This window comes from Odocoileus virginianus, chromosome 11 (genome assembly GCF_023699985.2).
Source record: "Odocoileus virginianus isolate 20LAN1187 ecotype Illinois chromosome 11, Ovbor_1.2, whole genome shotgun sequence".
Classification (NCBI taxonomy): domain Eukaryota; kingdom Metazoa; phylum Chordata; class Mammalia; order Artiodactyla; family Cervidae; genus Odocoileus; species Odocoileus virginianus.
Genome location: NC_069684.1, coordinates 7,752,458 through 7,777,054, shown reverse-complemented (window position 1 = coordinate 7,777,054; position 24,597 = coordinate 7,752,458). Strand labels below are relative to the sequence as shown.

Sequence of the window (24,597 nt, the reverse complement as noted above, 5' to 3'; positions counted from 1 at the left end):
GCAGAAGAGGCTGAAAGATCATGAAAGGCTCAGCCCCGCTGTCCCTACCCCACTAGACCACGCCCAAGCAGCAAGAGCTGCAAAGCAGGGGACAAGCAGGAAGGCAGCGCTTGGTAGCTAGAGACGTGGCCTTGGTCCTACTCGCCACTTACCAGTTCCTGTAACTGTGACCTTGTCGAGAAGCCTGCTTCATTTAAGTCTGTACACTGAACATATACTGGGAGGGCTAAAATCACCTTCAAGTATGAGCTGCTGTAAAGATCAGCTAATACAATACATGTGGGGTAAGGAATCTGGAGATTGTAACACTCCTATCAATGGAAGTATGCACACTTGCATTCAGGGAAAAAACAAGATGCCATTATCCTAATGATGAACATCCCTATATTCTTCATAACCACATGAAGACATCAAGACCCCGGGCTTTCTTTCTCAAGGATGCTTTTCACTTAAAACCATTAGCCTGAAATACACCTCCATTAGAACCAGGTCACTTAGTGCTAAGGGGATGAAGTTAGAGGGGAGGAAAATTTTTTCTCCTACTCTTCTAGGTTCTTTGGCTGGTGTAACAGTAAGAGTGACATAACGCAGATTAATAAGAGAAAAACCAATTTAATTACATATGTCGGGGAGTCCACAAGACAATGAGAGTCAAGGAATACCCTGAACTGAGGAATGGGATGGGGTCTGGGACTTCCAGGTGCAGGAAGGGAATCCACAGGAGGACCACAAGTGCAGATGTTTGGCATTTAGAAGCTTACCCTGCCCTGCAGATGGTCTTTCAGATAAATACATTCTCTCTGGTAATAGCTCTTTTTCTGGTACAGCCCCCCTATGCAAATTCTTTCAGATAGTTACGTTAGAGGGAAAAGTTGTTCCTGAGTCAACCAGGTCTTGATTGCCTTCGGCTCAGAAAAATCCACGTGCCAAAATGGCATCCTTCGGGGAGGGGACATATTCCATTTCCCTTCAAAGTTTATGGATTCAACATGCACACAGACCTGTTGATTAGGTTTAACCCAGAGGACAGCCAGCTGTTCTCCAAACCTGAAACTGGCTACAGATGAGCCTGTGCGGGCAGGTCAGAGTAAACTAGCTTCTACTGCAACTTGGTCCATTATCAACATCTCACCTTCCAATCATCGTAGACCCTCCACTCTGGTCCCCTCTTATCTGCAGATACAAGAGTCAGATGACCAGGTCCTTTCCTTATAATGGGGGACTGCTGCGTGAGCAGGGCCAGAAAGTATCAATACTACGCAGGTTACTCACTCAACCCATTTAAAGCTGCCTACTAATGTTCCAGAAGGCTGTCCAGGTGGTGCACTGTTAAAAGAATCTGCCTGCCGAGGCAGATGGGGGTTCAATCCCAGGGAGAAGGAGATGGCAACCCACTCCAGTATTCTTGCCTGGAGAATCCCATGGACAGAGGAGCCTGGTGTGCTACATACAGTCCATGGGGTTGCAAAGAGTCAGACATGATCAACTAAGTGAGTGCTTACGCACTAACTAATGTTCCAAAAGGTTAGAGTCTCAGTGATGCATGAGTCTTCACAATATCACAGTCCTCACATTCAGAGACTGAAAAACCAAGCAAGTCTTTAAGACGCCATCCTTTAAAACGAGCTTCCAGTCACAGATGAGGGACGGGAAGGCCTGGGGGAGGGGAGCACAGAAGCGGAGCACTACTTGCCCCCTCGGGGCTGCTGACCCTCTTTGCTTGAGAGCATGCTGAAGCCTCAGCAGTCCCCAGGGCTCCCGGGCCCACATCTATTTCAGGTTACAAATAAACACCATATAAAACAGATTCTTGGGAGGTTTGAGCACAGGAGAGAGAGCAGGAGCCTGTTCTCTTTACTGCTGTGGAGCTGAGTCTCATCACTAATAAAAAGGTCCTCAAAGCCTCAGTTTAATAACCACCAAGGTTTCCTGGCTGCCTGCCCGTCTTCCCACCTTCCTCCTGAGAGGATGCTGAAAGCAGCTATCAGATTAAAAGAGAGAGGGTACAAGGAGCCAGCGGTTTGGGTGGGGCAAACTCGGATGTCTGTAGGATGTAGGTATGTGTGTTTCCCTGTCTCACTGAGGGAGGGGGCTGAGAGGAGAGATCGCATCCTTCCCTGCTCCTAACCCACTTCTCAACCTTTGCTCCATCAGCAGATCCCAAACCCAGGGTCCACATTACCAATGTCTGGGGCACATGCCCCCTCTTATCAGCAACTATACCGCGTCTCCCCAGGGCTCCCTTCTGATCCCTGCCTCTCACCCCCATACCCTGCAGGTCCTAATAGTCTCACTCATTTATCACCGCGGTTAGGAAGAGGTTCACTATGAAACAAACGTGTACCACTCAAAAATGACTGTGCTGGTACAATGCCCTAAGGGTCTCCAGAAGGATGTGCTCTGAACACAAGTGCACTCAAGAAATGCCTTGTTGGAGGCTGAAGTGTTTCATTCTTCTTTTGGGTTTGTGGTGTGATGATTTTGAGACAGCGATGCCGGACAGGGCCCCATGGAGGCAGGCCCACAGTCTTGACAGGTGTGAACTCCACATTGCCATGGTGACATAGTAGGTTGGCCAACCAGGCAAAGCAGAAGTGAACTGCTCGGGCAAAGGAGAGGCCATTTGTCCTCAGAAGCATCCAGTCTGACAAAGAGGTCCTGCTTACCGTGGATTCCCACTGCATCAGGCCCTAAATTAAATCTCATCAGCCTGGCTTTGTAAACATCATTCTCTAGCTGACTCCCTCCTATGCCATCAAACTCTATCTTATGAGTCTCCAAAATAGATTCTCCACTCCAATTAGAGAACTTCATTCTTTCACACATCTGGGCCCCACAATCATGCCAGTCCACCCCTCAATCAGACAAGATCTCTGGCTGTTCTTTTCATCATCTGATCTTTCTAAATGGGTTCAGCATTCACTTCAAGGAAAATCTCCCTAGCCGATCCTACTGAATGTGGGTGGCTGATGCTTCTTCATCTCTGCAAAATTCAGGTGTTCATCTCAGACTAAGTTATTTCTTTCAGATCACTTGCTGTGCTATTTCTTACTAATTCTAAGCCGCTTCATCAGGTCTGGGAGTACGTGGGACTCCCCATCTCGCAGTCAAGACATGGATCAGAGAATTGCAGCATTTCTCTCTTTATTTTCCCCCCAGAGTCTAACCTAAACTCTGAACTCAGGAGGTGCTTAACAAACCCAGATCAACTGCCTTCTTTTCCTGTTCTTTTCCTCATTCTCCTCATTTCTCTGACTCATTCATTCCCTTCTTCTTTTCCTTGTCACTCTCTATAAACAAGAGAGAACTCTCCAGCTTAAAAAGTGTGGCCTCAAGAGCAAACGTCATTGTTCACTGACTGCCTCTGCCACTTTCTTCCTTAAAGTGCTGTGGGGTTTGCAGGATGATATTTACAAAGTCAGACTAAATCACAGACACTAACCACAGGGGCCCCTAAGCGAGCGGCCCAAGAGGTGGACACACACCAACTTGAACTTCCCCAGGAAGTTGCTGGAACTACCCAGAAGAAAAAAGGGATTTAACCAAAGAGCAAAACTTCAGTGTGTTAAATGTTTTTAATATTAAAGCACCCAAATTGGGAGGTTTAAGGTTTGTGATATTAACTTTAAAAGCCTCAAATGAAACCCTGGACACGCTCATCGGTACTAAATGCGTGTGAGGGGAGGGCGTTCATGAGACCAACGGGAGTGTGGCTTTGGCTAGATCGCTTGGTTTAACTTTGCTAACAAAATTGCTTCCTCTGCCACGAATATCACTTCCAAGTGAAGTGTGTATTTTGGCCACAAGAAAAGTAGTGAGGAGGTCACTGTTGGACATGAGTGAATGGGCGCACACACAAACACACACACTGCCTCAGAGCGCAGAGGAGAGTGGAAGGTGGATGGGGAGGCCAGGGTCACAGATTTCAGTGAGGGTCTTTTTTCTAGGCCTTGATTTACAACTGGTAAAAGTCCCAGGGCTAGGGGACCCCTAGGGGTGAGGTACGTGTATTATAGTTTGAAGCATTTGGGACATAGGCACGAATGTTCTTGAAGGGTTATAACCAATTACAACAGTGTGCTGTTTTGCTACTGTTCTCTGCTAAAACAGAAAGATCTATCTTCTCTCATGGATTTTCAGGACGTAGAGCTCCTAAAACCATAGCTTATGCTCTGAGATTCCTACTTCCCCACCCCTTTGCTGCCATGAAGCTAACTTAGTAATTAACACAAAATGCACAGGGAGGAAACCTGCAGTGAATCTGGACTCAAGGTGACAAATCCTTTCCTAAGAGAAAATTTCCACCACCACCACCCCCTACCTCACAATATATCTGCTTTGTCAATGCAAACCTATGCACTCTGAATTTTCTTAACAAGTAGCAGCCATTGGTAATAAAATGTTGAGCAGAGGTGGCCATACATGGGATCCAATGCCTAGAAAGGGAGAGAAATAGGAGAAAATGCCAACAGGTCTACAGGCACCCCTATCAAAAACATTGCCACTGAAGACTGTTCCCAGGAGGAAGAAAAATAAAGGTCTCAGGAGCCAAAGTGCTGTTTTAAAAAGAATCAAAGAGAAATGGCTGCCGGTGGTAATAAAGAGGCTGCTCCCTCATGCTCCCTCACTGGACTGAAATCAGCACTCTGACAAATCAGCTTTGACAGAACTGTTTCAGCTGCCTCTCATTTATCATGATTATGAGCCACCATCCCTTACCAGACATGATATCTTTTAAGTTTGGCCACTGGGAGGGAAAACAGAATGCTTGAGTCTAGGCAGGAATGACAATAAACCCGCAGCAGCATCCGGCAAAGCCACGCCAGTGCAACACTGACGGAAACAAAGCGGGAATATCATCCCATGCCCGGGAAACTATGCCCCACAAGGATGTTCCCCTTAATGCAGCGAGAGCTGCCCGGATGACGTCCAGACAATGCTGCTTATTCAAAAGACGCTACGGTAATTGAAGGAAGTCTTGAGCGTGCACTGAGAGGTTAGGATTTTAAGAGCTGGCATCTCACAGAGACAGTCTAAGGATAACACCCAACATGTGTCACAAAATCCAGAGTCTTCTGTAGATTAAAACTGCCACCATTCATACAAAAAAGTCCTAAGAAGTCCAAAGATGTCAGTCGTGGAACTGGATATTAACATGATCATCCATCCTGGGAAAAAGTCACATCCCAAGCACTGGAGAAAGATGTAGACTGTCAGAATGGGATTTTGCTCCTCAGGCTCCTTCTCAAGTGGGGACCAACTGGTGAAAAGCACAGGGGATCAATCTGAGCTGTCTGAAAGATGAAAAGGAACACGGCTAATGGAGGAGAGGTAAGGAGATTCAGATGGGCTTCCAAAATGCATGCTCTTTTCAATGGATCAAAGTGGTTTCCCCACGATAACTATGGATATGAGGTATAAATAACCTGTAAGCGTAACATTAGATAGATAGATAGTATTTAATCTAATACCTCTTAACTATCTACTGAGTCCCTAATAGGTGTCAATCACTAGGTTCAGGGCGATCTACAGTATTTCATTTGATTTAGATGTCACCTCTGCATTTTTTAGTGCCTCAGAGTCATTTCTGTGAACCTAAATTATCTTTGCTGCTGCAAAGCATGACAGTTCTAGAAAAGCGTCCAAATCACGACGAGATGACAAAAATCCCATGCACCCCTACTCAATAAATCTGCTACCCTCTTGTTAGCACAAAGGACCCTGGAAACCAGAAGGATCTGAGAGGTCTGTGTATGGACCCCCGAACAGTACCCACAACCAGAAACCATCTGCCTGCACCTCAACACTCTCAGTGACTGAGAAGTCACGGCTTTTTGAAACAGTCTTTTCCGCCCTTTTAGGACAACTTAAGAGAGCGTGCTTCTCTATACTTCTCACTGTTGACCACGGTTCTCCTCTCGGAAGTAATACGGAACGTGGGTACCCGGTCTTCAACCGGCAGTCTGTCACAACACCTGATGACGGTTCTCATCTCTTTCCAAAGGCTTTACTTTGGACACAACGTATCCTCAGTTTCTTTATTCATTCTTTTACACCCAGTCCCAAATTGTAGTTTCCCTTTTTTGAGACAGTTTCCCATTTGTCTGTGTTCCCCCTGGGACTGTGATATCGGAAAAGACTGCATGGAATGACCTGAGTCATGAAGAACTTGAGTGGGAATACCACATTTTTTCTAATCATATATTCATAGCATCAGCAAATATAATCTAAGTATTTATTACATTGGGCTTCCCAGGTGGTACGGTGGTAAAGAATCCAGCTGCAAGGCAGAAGACATGGGTTCCATCCCTGGGTTGGGAAGATCCCCTGGAGGAGGGAACAGCTACCCATTCTAGCATTCTGGCCTGGAGAATACCAGGGACAGTGGACCCTGGTGGGCTACAGTCCATGTGATCGTAAAAGAGTTGGACACAACTTAGTGAGTAAATAACACCACCAAAACTTACTATATTCCAGGTTCTATGATTAGCAGAGGCGGCATTCAGGAATGTGCCACAGAAAACTGCCCCCGTAGAGCTTACATCTAACCTACTGTAATGATGAAGCCCACTGTGACATTCACTCTGAGCCAGCCTTATCTCATACCAGCCTGAACCTACTATGTCTCTGAGAAAGTCAGGACCATCATATAAGAGTGCCCTATTCTAACCACACACACTCCGATCTCTGCTGGTACCTATCCATTCATCCATCCACAGTTAAGAGATGTCCTTTCCATGACTGAGGCTAACTCTGCTCTTTGGTTCTATACCCTTCTGCCTCCCAGGGTACCATGCTCCATCAGTCACCCTGTATCCTTATCAGCTTGATGGAACTGCTTCTCTCCTTAGCACGAAGACATATTCCAATCCTTGGTATTTTATAAACACCTTTCTTTTCCCCCACGATGTCTACTTTTTCACTTTTGATCCCAACTACTATTTTTCACACTCAAGTATTTCAAAATCCTTGAAAGAACAGTCTACAGCCCTCCCCTCCCAATTGCTCCTGAACTGGTAGCAATCGGACTATCCCTCCAGATTCCATTCAGACAACTTCTGTCAAGGTCATTAACAGCCTCCAGATTGCCAAAGCCAATGGATATATTTACATCTTTCTCTTAGTTGTCTGTTACATTTGGCATTGCTTATGCCTTCCATTTTCCTCTTTTGATAGTTTTACTGATATTTATAATAGAAAATTTGGAAAGAGATACATAAAAAAAATCCCAAAACCACCACCAATGACCTTTTTGTCTATGTCCTCTGACATTTTTCCATAAATACTCATATGTACCACTTTAGGAAACTGCTCAATTGACCTAATCTATCACAGCATCCTTCTGCGTTTTCACCTTCCTTACTCACATTCTTTCCTCCCTTGGCTCCAATGAAACCACTCTCCATTTTCCTTTTACACCCAGAGCCATTGTTTCTCCGTCTCCATTGCAGGCTTCTCACTCTGCCTCATTCTGAGCATGTCAGCAACTTCTCGGGGGGCTCTCTCCCCAGACCTCTATGCGCTCATGCAAAGCTGGGGGGAAGGGGCTGCACTGGCTCATTGACAAAACTATCAGTGACTGTGGGTTCATCTATCACAGTCAGCTAGCCAGCCCCACGTAGAACAGGTACACAGAGATGATGATACACAGACGATGCTCTGCTATACTCATCAACGGCAAGGGAAATGGGGAGGGCTCTGGTGAGGGGTACTGCTGGGGAAATGACTTTTTGCACAGGTCAAGACCCACGTGAGAGCAAAGAGAAGAAGAAAGAAGGGTTAAGGGAAAAAGACAGAGAAGCACCAAGACCAAACTCGCTCCTTCACGACTTTGCTGAGAGCTGGATCTGTCGTGCAGCAGCCGCAATGCACTACTGCAGGGCGAGAAGAGGCCCCCCGCTGCCGCCGTCAGTGTCCGGCAGCCACTGGCCACAGACACCCTCGGGAGGTGACCCGGAAGAAGCGCTCCCTGCATTTCCCTCTCTGCAGAGCTGAAGAACTCTGCCCACCCACTCTCTCAGAAACTGCTTTCCACTCACCCACCCACCCCAGCCTCACTTTTCAGATCCTTCCCAGATTAAATCATTCAGCTGCCAAACCCAAAGGACAACCCCTGACTTCACAGTTTTTCTGCTATTCTTAAGTGTTTATAACTACACAAGTTTTCAATTGCTTCATTTTCTTTAGTACACTTGAATGCCAAAGTGTTGAGACCCAGTCTGTTACTTGTATCTATACCCCTAAAAGCCCAGGAGACATCCTTATCCCCTCTAGAAGCTCCCCACAGGCAGAATTACCTGATCCCAGAGCAGTGAAATAAGGAGAGGCCTTAAAGTACAGTGGTTGAAAGCATGGCTCCTCCCCTGGCTTCTAATCCCACCTTCACTTACTATTCCATTGGTGCAAAAGTAATTGCGGTTTTGCATTGTCGAACTTAGCTGATTGGAATATACTCTTAAATAAATGTGGTAATGTTGTACATCAATTTAATGTGCATTTCTCGCTTTATGTTTTTCACTAATGACTGATTAGTTGCTGTGTATTTTATATTTATTTTAAATTACAGAATAGCTGTGTATTTTATATTTATTTTAGATTACAGAAATGATGTTACACAAAAGCAAATTCAATGATTTTCCTACTCAAGTTCAAAATGGGTTGTAAAGCAGCAGAGACAACTCACAACATCAACAACACATTTGGCCCAGGAACTGCTAAGGAACATACAGTGCAGTGGTGGTTCAAGAAGTTTTGCAAAGGAGATGAGAGCCTTGAAGATGAGGAGCGCAGCGCTTGGCCATTGGAAGTTGACAATGACCAACTGAGAGCAATCACTGGAGCTGATCCTCTTACAACTACAGAAGTTGCCAAAGAACTCAACATAGACCATCCTATGTTCATCTGGCATTTGAAGCAAATTGGAAAGGTGAAAAAGCTCAATAAGTGGGTGCCTCATAAAGTGACTGCAAATAAAAAAAATGGTCATTTTAAACTGTCGTCTTCTCTTATTCTACTCAACAACAACAAACCATGTCTCAATCAGATTGCGATGTACGGTGAAAAATGGATTGCATACAACTGGTAATGACCAGCTCAGTGGCTGGACCAAGAAGTCCCAAAGCACTTCCCAAAGCCAAACTTGCACCAAAAAAGGTGATGGTCCCTGTTTGGTGGTCTGCTGCTGCTCTGATCCACTACAGCTTTCTGAATCCTGGCCAGACCATTACCTCTGAGAAGTATGCTCAGCAAATTGATGAGGTGTACCAAAAACGGCAATGCCTCCCACCAGCGCTGGTCAGCAGAACAGGCCCAACTCTTCTCCACGACAACGCCCGACCACATGTCACACAAGCAGTGCTTCAGAAGTTGAACAAATTGGTCTATGAAGTTTTGCCTCATCTGCCATAATCACCTGACCTCCTGCCAGCCAACTACCACTGCTTCAAGCATCTCAGCAACTTATGGCAGGCAAAATGCTTCCACAACCAGGAGGCAGAAAATGCTTTCCAAGAGTTCATTGAATCCCAAGGCACAGATTTTCATGCCAGAGCAATAAACTTATTTCTTACTGGCAAAAATGTGTTGATTGTAATGGTTCCTATTTTGATTAATAAAGATGTGTTTGTGTCCAGTTATGATGATTTAAACTTTTTTAACAATCTTAATAGTTGTGAGGCTCTGAGTCTCAGGGTCCTGACTGGTAGAATGAAGGTAATAAAACCCACTTTATGTAGACATGTCATAAAAATGAACTGGAACTGGAGAGCGAAGAGCTCAGAACAGTGTTGGGCATACAGCAAGCGCCCAACAGATGTCTGATGGCGGTGGTGACAAGGAGCACATATCTGAGAAGACGACACTAAAGAGAAAACAAAGCAGCCTGCTCCTTGTCCAAAGAATTAATGTCATCACATCCACATCAACTTCAGAATTCTACACCCACCCCCACTCTCTTCATCCTTTGTGATCAGATTCAAAAGAACTTCTACAAAGCACTCTTCCTTATGAGCATTACATTCCTTAATGAGCTGGTAAGTGGGAGTCCCAAACATCAACAATTCATATTAGAAAAAACACACATTATTGCCAAGTACCCTCTCTAATTAGTGTTTACATGATTTGTATGGCTAGTATATTGTACACTAAAGGGTGTTCTAGAAATAGCAGTAAATTCCCAATCTCCTAAGCGTTCAATAGCTACCTAAAATTGAACTAGCTTATGGCATGATATTTGTGAGCTGTAATCCTGTAATTAGGCTTCATTAGTCCCTGCAATGCCTGTGCTCTGTAGTGGCTGATTTAATATGATGAGCTTCACCATATTCAGTTCATCTCTGCCTCATTCATGCATTCATCCCCCACTTTGGGCACCCTCTATGCACCAGGCACTGGGCTAAGCGCTTGAGACATACACGCTACAACAGTGTCTCCATGAAAATGTCACAGTACCAGAGAGCTCTCGTTCCACCGTCTGTAAGTGAACCTTCATTAAGGATTTATTAAGTGGCTTTTGGGTATCAGGCATTGTACTGCACACAATGAGAAATAAAAGCACGCTAGAGACACAATCCCTACCCCCATGGAACTGACAACCTGACTGACAGACAAAACAAACATTGAATGAGACAGTAGGGTAAGACAGTGTGGATAGCTCTGAAAGAGGGGTAAGAACGAATATTCATCCAGCACCTTCCATATGCCAGCCACCTGGCTGGGCACTTGCCACATTGAAGCCTATCAGGTTAGTTAAAAACTTCCCATTTTCCAGATGAGGAAGACCACCCAGTGAGTTTAGAGTTGGACTCAGAACTATCTCTGAAACTGACATCTTGTCACCATACCGTGTTAACTCATAGCTCAACTGCTTCACCTATAACTCATTTACACAAAATGTATGCGAGATGAGTACAGAATGATTAAGTGCCTCGCTCATATTTCAAAATCATGAACAGTCTTACTTTTAAGCATTTCTTAGTCTTTTAATCCTATAAACTCTTTATGACTAAACCAATTGTCCCTCTGCCCCCCAAAGTAGCCCATGATCACCCAGAGGCCATAACAAAATTCAAAAGAGCATAGATCAGGAAAGAAATTACCTGGGGACTAGAGGCTGGCAAGTGAGTCTGTATTTAAACTAGGAAAGGAGGTGGCCATGTCACCATATTTCTCTCAATTCTTTCTTTGAGAAAAGCTATATGAAAGAATCCTGTAGAGAATCTGCCCTCAGTAATCCTTAACTTCTGCAATGGACTGATTTCTCTCTTCCCTAAATTCATATGTTGAATCCTAATCCCCAATGTGATGGTATTAGGAGGTGGTATTTGGGAGGTGATTAGCTGATGAGGGTGGAGCCCTCAGGAATGGGAAGCTCTTTTGCCCTTTCCACCAAGCAAGGACACAGTAAGAAGCCAGAAATCTGAAATTTTAAGGGGCCCCCACCTGAACCTGCTGGCACCACCTAAATCTTAGACTTCCAGCCTCCAGACCTGGGAGAAATCAGTTTCTGCTGTTTACAATCCACCCAGCCTATAGTATGCTGCTGCAGGAGCCTGAGTGGGCTGAGATAGCTTCCGTCCAACTCCACAGTCAGTATGGCTCACAGTTTAGCATATCTTAATCTGCAAGCCTTCAAAACCAAAAAGAAAAAGGAGAAAGTGGATCCACCATGCTGCCCTCTGCTCATGCTACCTGATGATGCCACCACTGTCCCCTTGCCACTGGCTCTTTCTAAACTATAGTTAAGTATTCTGCACCACAAACATGTCTCAGAATAATCCCATTTGGGGGAAACCAACAAAGTATGAGAGAGGCAAGAGACAGCTATGATATGATACGACATATGAGAGAGGCAAGATGTCAGATACACTCTCACCTTTTTCTTCTTTGTTCACATTTCTAAAAGAGAATAAGCAAGAACTATATTTAATCTTCGGAAATGGCAACCCACTCCAGTATTCTTGCCTGGAGAATCCCGTGGACGGAGGAGCCTGGTAGGCTACAGTCCATGGGGTCGCAAAGAGTCAGACACGACTGAGCGACTTCACTTTATATTTAATCTTCAAGAACTAAATACCAGCTCTACCGGCAGCTTCCGATGGGAGGATGTCTCACAGGAAGTTCTCGCTCCCAGGCACGGGTCCCTGGGCTTCCTGCCTTGGAAGCACAGCAGCTGGCACCGCAGGAAGGTGAAGCGCTTCCCCAAGGGTGACTCTTCCAAGCCCGTGCACCTCACCGCCTTCCTCGGCTACAAGGCTGGCATGACCCACATTGTGAGGGAGGTCGATAGGCCAGGGTCCAAGGTGAACAAGAAGGAAGTTGTGGAGGCTGTGACCATCGTGGAGACTCCACCCATGGTGATTGTGGGCATCGTGGGCTACGTGGAAACACCCCGAGGCCTCCGGACCTTTAAGACCATCTTTGCTGAGCATATCAGTGACAAGTACAAAAGGCGCTTCTACAAGAACTGGCATAAATCTAAGAAGAAGGCCTTCACCAAATACTGCAAGAAGTGGCAGGACGTAGATGGCAAGAAGCAACTGGAGAGGGACTTCAGCAGCATGAAGAAGTACTGTTAGGTCATCCGTGTCATTGCCCACAGCCAGATGCACCTGCTTCCTCTGCGCCAGAAGAAGGCCCACCTCATGGAGATCCAGGTGAATGGAGGCACTGTGGCTGAAAAACTGGACTAGGCCCGAGAGAGGCTTGAGCAGCAGGTCCCTGTAAACCAAGTACTTGGCCAGGATGAGATGATTGATGTCATTGGGGTGACCAAGGGCGAAGGCTACAAAGGTGTCACCAGCCGGTAGCTCACCAAGAAGCTGCCCCGTAAGACCCACAGAGGGCTGCGCAAGGTTGCCTGTATTGGGGCGCAGCATCCCGCCCGGGTGGCCTTCTCTGGGCTCGGGCTGGGCAGAAAGGCTACCATCACCGCATTGAGATCAACAAGAAGATCTACAAGATTGGTCAGGGCTACCTCATCAAGGACGGCAAACTGATCAAGAACAATGCCTCTACTGATTACGATCTGTCTGACAAGAGCATCAACCCTCTGGGCGGCTTTGTCCACTACGGTGAGGTGACCAATGACTTTGTCATGCTCAAAGGCTGTGTGGTGGGAACCAAGAAGCGAGTGCTCACTCTGAGCAAGTCCTTGCTGGTGCAGACCACACGGCAGGCCCTGGAGGAGATCGACCTCAAATTCATTGACACCACCTCCAAATTTGGTCACGGTCGCTTCCAGACTGTGGAGGAGAAGAAAGGCTTTATGGGACCACTTAAGAAGGACCAAATTGCCAAGGAAGAAGGGGCCTAATAGAACAGATTGTACAGCTGGTAGAATCTCAATAAAATTATTTTCCAGTGGAAAAAAAAAAAGAACTAAATACCAGTTCAAAGGTGGGGCTTGGTTCCTAGAATGGTGCCAGAGAGAAACTGGAGGACTCAACACCCCATTTTCACATGATTTTAAGGTTCATGAGACAGGAAAGGACAGGAACATTTTACAGAGCTATGAGGTGGTCAAACCAGAAGAAACAAACATTGGGTCCCACCAAACAGCCTTGTGGGACCTTCTAATGTCACAGCGGACCAAAGCCCTAGCTCTCCTGACCACTACCCAAATTATTTCAGACTAACCAGGTTCTTGGCCTCATTAGAAATATTTCTGGGGAGAAATGCTATAATTTCTCAGATAATAAGCTATGGAGTCTGGAACACATTGTTTCAACTTTATTAAAAAAAAAAATCTTAATTTTTTTCGGTAGCAAAATGACCAAAAGGTCAAAAGAAGGAACGGCGTCTGCGTAAGGCACGGCAGAGCAGCCAGCACAGCATGCCTATCAACTTAAATCCTGGTTGAGCACATCTCTGTCTCTGACCTGTGGTCTCCCGGACCTTCGAGGGGCAGGAGGGAAGACGTGGCCATTTTTGTGGATGGCAGCATCATGTAGCAGGAAGATGGGGGTTTAGGAGCCAGAAAGGCCTGGATACAAATCCCCAGCTCTACTATTCCAAACATCAGCATTAACTCTGCAAAGTGAGCTAAAAGCTATGTACAGTGGATGCAGAGTACTATGTGTTCAATGAAAGCAAAGATTAGACCTATTACTAAATCCTGCTTCACATCGACCTTTCCTGGCAAACCTGTCCTCTAGCACTTAGGGTCCACTCCTTTGTTTCAACAGATAATTTACTGAGTGCCGAATATGGTCCAAGCAGACAGAGATTAAATTGTTTATCTAAAATCGTGAAAGAAGAGACAGGGCCTCTGCTCTTATGAAGGATTCTTGTGGGGGACACTTAAAAAGGTAAACAAATGAATAGGTGATATACTTTGATCCATTATAATTTTTATTACACTTTTATTAACAAAATTAATAATACTGTGTGAAAAAATAAAGCAAGACTTAGTCTGATGACATAATTTAGAATCGCATATAGAAACACGGGGCTTCCCTGGTAGCTCAGTGGTTAAATAATCTGCCTACAATGCAGGTGCCGCAGGAGACATGGGTTCAATCCCTGAGTCAGGAAGATCCCCTGGAGAAGGGTATGGCAACCCACTCCAGGATTCTTTCCTGGAAAATCCCATGGATAGAGGAACCCAGTGGGCTCCATGGGGTCACGAAGAGTCAGACACGACTAAAGTGATTTAGCATGCAGGCATGGATGACACAGTGTTATGAACTACTCTTTCCTGGCAATTTTTTTTTTTTGTGCCATGCTGTCCAGTTTGTGGGATCTTAGTTTCTTGACCAAGGATTGAACCTGAACCTCCGGCAATGGAAGTGCAGAATCCTAACCACTGGACCATGAGGGAAGTCCATCATTACTCTTTCCTATATGCTAATCTGTATCTTGAACAAGGATTTGTGCACTTCTTGGGCACACAAATCATGCCTCTAAGTCTTTATTCCCTATGACATCCATTTGAGTGCAAAGCACACAGCAAATGCTCAGAAAATTCCTATCAACTGAAAGTGGAAGTGTTAGTTGCTCAGTTATGTCCAACTCTTTGCAACCCCATGGACTACAGCCCATGGACAAGCTTCCTGTCTATGGAACTCTCCAGGCAAGAATACTGGAGTGAGTAGCCATTCCCTTCTCAGGGGATCTTCCTGACCCAAGGATCGAATCCAGATGATCTACATTGCAGGTGGATTTCTATCAACTGACTAACAATGAACTGGTTGAAGAGGAGTCTTCCAAGTTAGATGTTATCCCATTCATGAGTTACTACCAGACATCCTTATGAAACAAACAGAAACTTTACAGAGGCAGGCTCCTGACTACTTCCAGCCCAGGAAGTATCTTATTTATATACTTCTCATCCTTGCAACTAATGTGAGGCCAAGACAGAACATAGCCTTCCATTTCAATTTCTTTGGGCATCTTTCCTAAGGATATCCTAATAAACCACATACCAACCATCTGACCCCAACCTATAGACATCTAATCCTGCAAAGAATCTCTTCCCTACAGAGCTGCTCTGCAGCTATGAAGAAAAGAGCAGATATTGTTCAGCCACACAGAAAAGAAAGTACTTTCCCTCCTCACTTTGCCAAAACATGTAAGACCTTTCAACCGGGAATACCTCAAAACTAATCAGAAGCAGCAAGAAAAATTACTAATTCCTTTTCCTAATGCCAGACAGCTCTCTCTCCCTTCCCTATTCTTTTTTCCTAGCAATTCGCCCACCAGAATCACTAAACATTACAAACCACTCAAGCCAATAGAAAGAGATACACAGACCCAAAGACAAGTCCTGGCAGGGGCAAATGTCTGACCTTTGAGACAAACGCATCCTTTGTGTTCAAATAAAGGAAAAAGAGAAATAAATGCAGGGTCATGCAGGCAGGAGAACTCTGACTATAGCAAGCATTCTGCAAAATAAGGTCATCAGCCTTCAGCTAAAGTTCCCATTACCTTGATTCTTTCTGTAATATTACCGTGCTTAGTCGCTCAGTCATGTCCGACTCTTTGCAACCCCCTGGACTGCAGCCCACCAGGCTCCTCTGTCCATGGGGGTTCTCCAGGCAAGAATACTGGAGTGGGTTGCCATTTCCTTTTCCAGGGGACCTTCCCGATCCAGGATTAAACCCAGATCTCCTGCATTGCAGGCAGATTCTTTACCGACTGAGCCACCAAGGAAGCCCCTGATGAATTATTACCCCCAAATACAAAGTGGAATCAACCACTGTCATCTCCTAAGCTGAAGAAAAAAATCCTTGCAGACTCAGGTCCATGAGAAGTGTAAATACTTGCCCGAGACACAGTTGAAGGCCAAGTAGGAAGACTGCTCTTCTGGCCGTCCTAGGAGATGTGTCTGAAAGCTCACGGGGACAGTGTCACCTGGTCTGCTCCGACAAAAACTCCTGTTCACTTCATAACATGAAGTGAGATCCCACAGTCTTGGGTCTCTTCAATTCCAGTTTTCAACTCAAAGAGCTAATCAACAACATCGGCCAAATCAGCTAATACCTCACCCACTTCTCTGACAGCGGCCAACAAATAACCGACCCTCTCTCTACCAAAGCAGGAGACAGTCATTCAGAAATGTGATCTGGGTTATGATCTTTACACTGGCAAGATCACAAAACTTTTCAACTCTCTGAACCAGGGACTGTGCAGTTGTAAAGGCAGGGTGGGAAGCTGGCTCACTTGGGATTCATCTGTCATCCAAGGAAACTCTGACACTTGCAGGGGTATTTACTATAATGATCCGGTCGGTCCCTGACTCATAAGACAGATCTTCTTTATCATTTATCCAGCAATTTGCTAAGTGTCAGTTAATAACACAATGCACTTTATTCCTTCAACGAACTATCTACTTCGAAGAAAACAGAGCCTGTCTTCCTGAGGTCTCTGTCATCTAAGAGTCTTTGGTGTCACTGGGCTTTCTCCACACTCCTTCAGCACACCCAGGGGTAAGGACTGAGTGCGGGCGACGACCAGCACAGTTTACAGGAAACCTCACGGGCATTCGGGTCCCCTGCCCCTGCAGCCATGATGCTGCCCCCTTCCCCAGGTAAAAAGATGGCATGCCTGTCTGGGCCTGCAGGAGGTCATGGACTTTGAGCTGTTTTTCTGGTGGCAATGCATTATGGTAAGTCTGATATACTTACTCTCCTAGAACAAATTATACCCATTTGCGAGTGACTGGCCAGTTTAGGGGTAAAATCTGTGGTCAATGAGTTGCTATTTGGGGGCAAATAACATGAAGTGAGATCTCACAGTCTTGGGTCTCTTCAATTCCAGTTTTCAACTCAAAGAGCTAATCAACATCAGCCAAACTGCAATCAGTATAACGTGGGCACAGAAGCAGAGCTGCCATGTCGGGCTCTGGACTGCTTCTGGGCCCGCAGGATGGTCTACATGTGTCTAAGTGGAAGGAAAGGATCTGCAGGGGTAGGGAGGTGATGAGAGGAAGGGGCACCATGTGTTGGCAAGATGGAGGGGGAGGTTGGTGCAGCCCCCAGCATCCCAGTGGGGAAAGGTGGGAAACGGGGTGGGACTGGATGCTTCTACATATTCATGCACTTACCAGTGTCTAGGGGTGACCATAGATAAGGCATGCAGCGATAAACAAAAAGGACAGAGCACGATCTAGTAGAATGGCCATTTTAGCAAAGATGGAGTCAAATTATAGAAAGTTTAGGGGGGTTACTTATTTTTTTTTTTCCATTTATTTTTATTAGTTGGAGGCTAATTACTTTACATCATTACAGTAGTTTTTGTCATCCATTGAAATGAATCAGCCATGGATTTACATGCATTCCCCATCCCAGTCCCCCCTCCCACCTCCCTCTCCACCTGATCCCTCCGGGTCTTCCCAGTGCACCAGGCCCGAGCACCTGTCTCATGTACCCAACCTGGGCTGGTTATCTGTTCCACCCTAGATAATATACATGTTTCTACGCTGTTCTCTTGAAACATCCCACCCTCGCCTTCTCCCAGAGTCCACAAGTCTGTTCTATATATCTGAGTCTCTTTTTCTGTTTTGCATATAGGGTTATTGTTACCATCTTTCTAAAGTCCATATATATGTGTTAGTATACTGTAATGGTCTTTATCTTTCTGGCTTACTTCGCTCTGTATAATAGGCTCCAGTTTCATCCATCTCATTAGAACTGATTCAAATGAATTCTTTTTAATGGCTGAGTAATATTCCATGGTGTATATGTACCACAGCTTCCTCATCCATTCGTCTGCTGATGGGCATCTGGGTTGCTTCCATGTCCTGGCTATTATAAACAGTGCTGCGATGAACATTGGGGTGCACGTGTCTCTTTCAGATCTGGTTTCCTTGGTGTGTATGCCCAGAAGTGGGATTGCTGGGTCATATGGCAGTTCTATTTCCAGCTTTTTAAGAAATCTCCACACTGTTTTCCATAGTGGCTGTACTAATTTGCATTCCCACCAACAGTGTAAGAGGGTTCCCTTTTCTCCACACTAGGGGGGTTACTTATTTTAAGAAAACCAGAAAAAAGATGCCACTTGAGAGGAAACTCCCTCCAAAGGCTAGGTGGCACGAGGAGGTGGTTGGTGGCACTGGGACTTGCAGCCACTGCCCTCGTCCCCAGGCCACTCAACTCTATCCCCACGCCCTCCTGACAGCGGCAGACTAGCGGAGAAAAGGGTAGTGGTGGCAGGAATTCTGGGCATCGATCCAGAGAAAACTATCATTTGAAAATATGCAGGTAGCCCAGTGTTCATTTTAGCACTATTTACAACAGCCAAGACATGGAAGCACCCTCAATGTCCATTGACAGGTGAATGGATAAAGAAGATATGGTACCTATCTACAATAGACTACTACTCAGTCATAAAAAAAAAATTAATGAGATAATGTCATCTGCAGCAACATGAATGGACCTAGAGATTATCATACTCTAGGGAAGTCAGGAAGAGAAAGACAAATACCATATGATATCACTTATATGTGGAATCTGAACTATGACACAAATGAACTTATCTGCAGAAGAGAGACAGACTCACAGACACAGAGAACAGACTTGGATTTGCCAAGGTGGGGCAAGAGGAAAGGGTGGGGAGAGACAGATTGGGATTAGCGGATTCAAACTATCATATATAGGATAAACACAACAGGGTCCCACTGTATAGTACAGGGAACTATACTCAAGATCTTGTGACAACTCATATTGGAAAACAACACATATGTGCGTGTGTGTGTGTATATATATATCTGAATCACTTTGATGTACAGTAGAAATTAACACAACATTCTAAATCAATTATACTTCAATTAAAATAAAATAAGGGGAACAAAATGACAAGGTAGCGGAGAAGAGGAGCAAGAGAGTTGAAAGAGCAAATTCTCTGCAGACTACAGAGCCAGTGCTGAGTCCTCACTCACAAATTACTGTCTCAAATGAAAATTGTCACCGCAAAAAAAAAAAAAAACACAATCAGGTGGAAGGAAGGGTGAAAGAGAAAAAGAACAAAGATGGCTGCTCCTATGAAAACAGAGACTCCAAACATCGACATTAATAAGCAGATTAATTGGTGGGAAGAAATTCCAATCAATACTAATCAGGCTCAGCTGGCCCACTTCTCCTCGCCGGGTTTCATAACACTTCCCGGCCCCTTATCTGATTGGAGTCCACACACATGCATACTAATAAGGCCACCAGCACAGAATTTATCGCTAGGTTTCCACAGCACCCAATGAGCAATCTGTCCCTGACTGTCAAACACACACAAGGCTCAGGCCATTAGTTCAGCTGGTTTGGCAGCGAGCCTCTAAAGGCTTCAACCCTCGTGTGTGATCACTCCATGCTGCCGAGTCCTGGTATCTGATGGTTATTAAGGATGACACGCGAAAAGACTGGCTGGTGTGAAATAGCACAAACTCCCCTCGGAAAACAAAGAAACAGAGGACTTGTTCCGACAGTGGTTTACCGACCGTCTCTTTGACAATTCCCTAACAGTCAGCTATTCTGTGTCATCTCTACCCTCCCAGAAACTCCGCCATTCACAGAGCCGCTCCCTGAGTAGGATCTGAGCCTAATTCCCGGACTTCTCGGGTCATGCAACCTGTGACTCCAATCTCAAATGTGAACTAAAACTCATCTCCTTCCTGTCCCCCCAGCGGAGGCAGGAATTGCTGAGTGTTCTCCCAGCTCAGAGAGAAGCGGAAGTGGGTTCTTAGGCACAAGTTTCTTCTACCCTGGCGTGTGCTTCACTTCCGGTGTCAGGGTGGGGTCACGGGAGGAACAGGGAGAGAGAGTCCTCCTCAGGTGAGTGATCACAGTAATAACGAGGCAGTCCGCTTTCTGTGGGCTGTTCCTGCTTCTCCAAACTGGCAGGTGGTTAGTTTTTCCCTGTGGCAGTGTGTCCTAAATGCCCATCTTTTGTGGTCAGCTTTTACTTGTTCTTAGCAGGGACCCCCTCCTCCAGCATCCGGGTGTGAGATGTGCACTCAGAGTTCACCTTAGACTTCCCCTTCACCCTCGGGCCTCTCAGAGAGAGACCACGTGCTCTTGCTCCTGGGATCCCTTCTTTGGTGGACAGCTATTTTTGCAAGGAAAAGCGGGAGAAGGGCAGAAGAGAAATGCCAGCAAGATGACTCAAGACCAGCCACCTTCCAGGAGGGCCAACCAACAGACATGAGGCTCGGGTATCCTAGCCTTGCCAGGTGGCCACAGAGCTGACTGCTGGAAGGTACGCCCATTCCAAACCTTCCATTTCTCCCCTGAGCCCATCTTTAAACCATACAAACTTTGGGACTTTTGCAAACCTGGTGGCTCAACAACTTTCAGAGGTAATCACTAGTCCCAAGTTATCAGAGGGGGAAGAGTTGGTGGCACTCTCAAATTTTATCAGCTATTTTCTTGGGGTCCTCCTCTCTTAGCATAACAGAGGGGATATATACCTTCTCCTTCCTGCAGGAGTGGGGGATGGAGGAAATGAAGAGCCTCCACTTATGAACACCTCACCTCCGCTAACCCCCCTTCCCCTCTCCAGCCCTTTAGTTGCAGGTAGGTGGTGGGACACGGCTCGCAGCACTCCTCTGACTTAGGACTTTCAATAAGCCCTGGCAGCACACTCTGAACTGAGAAGGGTGGGAGAAGTGGGAGTCGCTGCCTCTTGTCCCAGCTGTGGATCTTCACCAGCTTTCCAGAATAAAAAGCAAAACTTCGCTTGGCATCACGTTCCACCAGTTATCCAGCCTTCACTCAGATCTCCACTCATCACATGGGGCACTCTGAGGAAGACGGGAGTATAAATTCATCCCTAAAGACAGGAAATCCAGGAAACCTTACTCTCCGGGCCATGGTTTAGGGATGGTGTCTTCTCACTTAAACAACCACGGCACCTTTATAGTCTTAAGCTGGAACTTACCCCTTCCTCCCCAGCACTCCACAGCTACACAGGCTCATAGCATCTCCACAGACTCACTCACACCATGACTCAGACAGGGTGGCCTGGTTTCTGGGTAGAGATTGGTGCTTTTGTCTACCGATCCAAACCTCAACCTTCAAGGCCAAAACTATACACTGAGCTCTGACCAAAACTTCACTGAACTGTGAAATCACTCCCTTGACCCTCAGAGTTATAGCATCATCAAAGTACAATATGGAACTAAGGCTTGTCTGCCAAGCCAGGAGGACAAAGCAGCAAACTGAGGTTTTGTCCTTCTCTGAATTAGAGAGTTATGGTTTTCCTGGAAGTCATTCATTCATTCATTCACATATTTTTTAAAATTTTTGACTATGCAGCATGTGGGATCTTAGTTCCCTGACCAGGGATTGAACCTGCACCCCCTGCATTGGAAGCACACAGACTTAACCATTGGACCACCAGGGAATTCCCCATTCAATAATATTTTAAACCCTTATATTATCACAGACACTGTAGAGGCTATGGGGATACAGCAGTGAAAAAAACTCTAATTGTGCAAATTATGGGCTTCCCTGGTAGCTCAGCTGGTAAAGAATCCGCCTGCAATGCAGGAGACCCCAGTTCAATTCCTGGGTCGGGAAGATCCCCTGGAGAAGGGAAAGGCTACCCATTCCAGGATTCTGGCCTCGAGAATTCCATGGACTCTGTAGTCAATGGGGTCGCAAAGAGTCGGACATGACTGAGCAACTTTCACTCACTCTTGTCCTAAAATTATTCACCCCTGTTTTCACTACTACTCTATCACTACTGCTGCTAATGTTACTACTACTGTCACTGAAATGCCTGCACTCACAGGCGCGCACCTGCCCCTCCACACACGCCAATCACAGATGCCGTCAGCCCTCGGTTTCACTCGCTCATTCACTGCAAGGCTTTACGTGCCTGTGAAATATGACAACATAAACAGACCTGTGCCTCTTGAAACTTTCAATAAAAATACAGATCTACAGGATGAATATTTTACCCAGGGAAGAAAACAATTTCAGGCCCATTTCTTACAACACATCAATCCCAGACAGGAGTGGGAGGGAGCTGGGGAGTAATGAGGCGGATAAGCACCAGGATTAGAGAATCCAGGGCCCAGGGTGAACCAGAGGGAGAGGAAAGGGGGAGAGAGAGAGGGTTAGGGGGGAAGCAGTGGCCCCAGCAGCTACGAGCCCAGTCCTGTTTGCAGAGGGGGAAACCGAGGCCCACAGAGAGGTGATCTGGGAAGCTCACACCTCAGGGGACTAAGCCCATCCTGAACACCAAGATGTTTAACCCTGGCCTCAGAGAAAAGCACAGTAGGATGCCCTGTGGGTGGGCAGCAGGCATAGGGATGGAACCTGGAGGCGGTGGAGAAACCCCACAGATAAGCAAGCTGCCCTCCAAAATGCTGACGGGTGTGAGCCTCACGGCCCTGCTCACGCACTTGGGTCAAGTCTCCTCTGCCTGCATGAGCATGTGTCTATCTTCTCCATGATCCTAGAAGCCCCTCGATGGAAGAAATAATGCCCACCTCTCTCCTGGATGGTTCCTGAGGCAGGGGAAGCTGTGCAGCCTCTTTGCGCCCCAACCCCTCTGGAGGCCTCAAAGGCAGAGTAGAGAGAGGAGAACATCAGCTGAGAGCTGAGGAAGACAGGTGGCAGGGGCCAGAAAACTCAGCATGGGATCCAGTGTCGCAGGACTTGACCCTTCTTGCTGTGTGGCAAGAGACCAGCCTTGATGGCCTCCTTCCGGGCAGCCCTGGAGTCATCTAGCACAGGAAAGCTCCACAGGTCTGCACCGAGCCTCCTCCCCGCTCCTCAGCCCTTCCATCTGCTGTAGCAGTAACAAGATGCTGCAGAACACGCAAAGATAGTTCACAGTTGCTGCAATAAGGGGTAACTGCATTTAGTCCCTCATTCAACCAGCGCTTACTGAGCCCAGGGACTGCAGTACGTTCCAGCACCAGAGATGGAGGAGGCGACCCGTTTCTGACCTCAGGGAGCTCATGGTCCCACAAAGAGGTGGAGAGGGAGAAGGGGGCGCAGGGAGGGGCAGCCGTGGTCACGCAGAGACCAAGCGCAAGGGAGGGCAAGAATCACCCCAGGAGCGGGGAAGGAAGGAAGGAAGGAAGGCTTCTCAAAGAGATGCTGAGGGCAGCCGCAAGGACCGCCACGGCTACTTGCTTTCCTGCCTGACGGTAGGGAGTGGTCTCTCTCCCCAGGAACGGCCCTCAGAGGGAGCTGCCAAGGGCCCAGCCACTCCCTAGAGGCAGCTGCATCCAGCTACTGGCCAAGAAGCAGAGGGTTGGAAAGGTGGGAAGAGCATCCCGGCTGCAGGGCCACCCGCGGGGCTAAGGGAGGCCTCTGTGCAGATGACAGCAGCTCAGTCGTCCCTCTGCTCTAACCCGCTTCCCGCGCCAGCGCTCCCCAGGAAAGGTGTGCACGCAGGGTACTGAGGATAGTTCCCTGTGCTGCACAGCAGGACTCGGTTCTTCATCCATCCTGTGCCAAGCCGTAACAGACAAGAATGTGGAAAAGGATATATATCCGAGTCACTTCGCTGTACAGAAGAAATTAATATAACATTGTAAATCAACTAGACTTCTACAACTTAAAAAAAAAAAAACCCAAAGGAGAAAAAAACAACAAAACAAGAATCCGCACTCAAATCTCCACCTGAGAGTCGGTTTCCCAGATAACTCAGTCTCAGTCAGGTGCAGGACACAGGCAGGTCTTGGGGAAAAACATCTCTGAGGGAGATAAGTACGCTGTCTAAAGGATTTACATTTTAAACATGGAAAACACTCATTATTTGCCAAAGATGAAAGTTTCTCCCAAAGCACTCAAAGTTATGAGAGGTTTAGAGGAATCTAAATGGGATATTCTAATGCCCGGAGGAGATCTCTCACAACTTATTCCCGCCATCTGCTTCCCTGTGGACCACCTTCATTCTTCATGACTGTTTATCCACAGAAAAGAAATGTGAGCTCTGTCATGAGGAATACACATGCAGGGAAAGCTGTTCTCTAGACAATCAGTAATGCTGAGGGAACAAAGTCACTGCAAACTTTTTATTTTTTTTTAACCGCTGGTCATGGATTATGAAGCAGAAAGAAAGGAAACTGAACTCTTCACATCGCAGTCCATTGTCAGTAAGAACAGCCTGTTCCCCTACCAAAGTCCGGTCTTAGCACTTTGCAGAAAATCA

At 46.4% G+C, this 24,597-nt stretch overlaps 1 protein-coding gene and 1 pseudogene across 8 annotated transcripts in view; one reads left to right on the top strand and one right to left on the bottom strand.

Annotated features, from left to right (window-relative positions):
- Positions 1-24,597, bottom strand: part of HHAT (hedgehog acyltransferase) — a 367,616-nt gene that overhangs the window by 116,134 nt on the left and 226,885 nt on the right. The gene's annotated exons all lie outside the window — the stretch shown is intronic.
- LOC139037555 (large ribosomal subunit protein uL3-like) lies at positions 5,321-13,382 on the top strand (annotated as a pseudogene).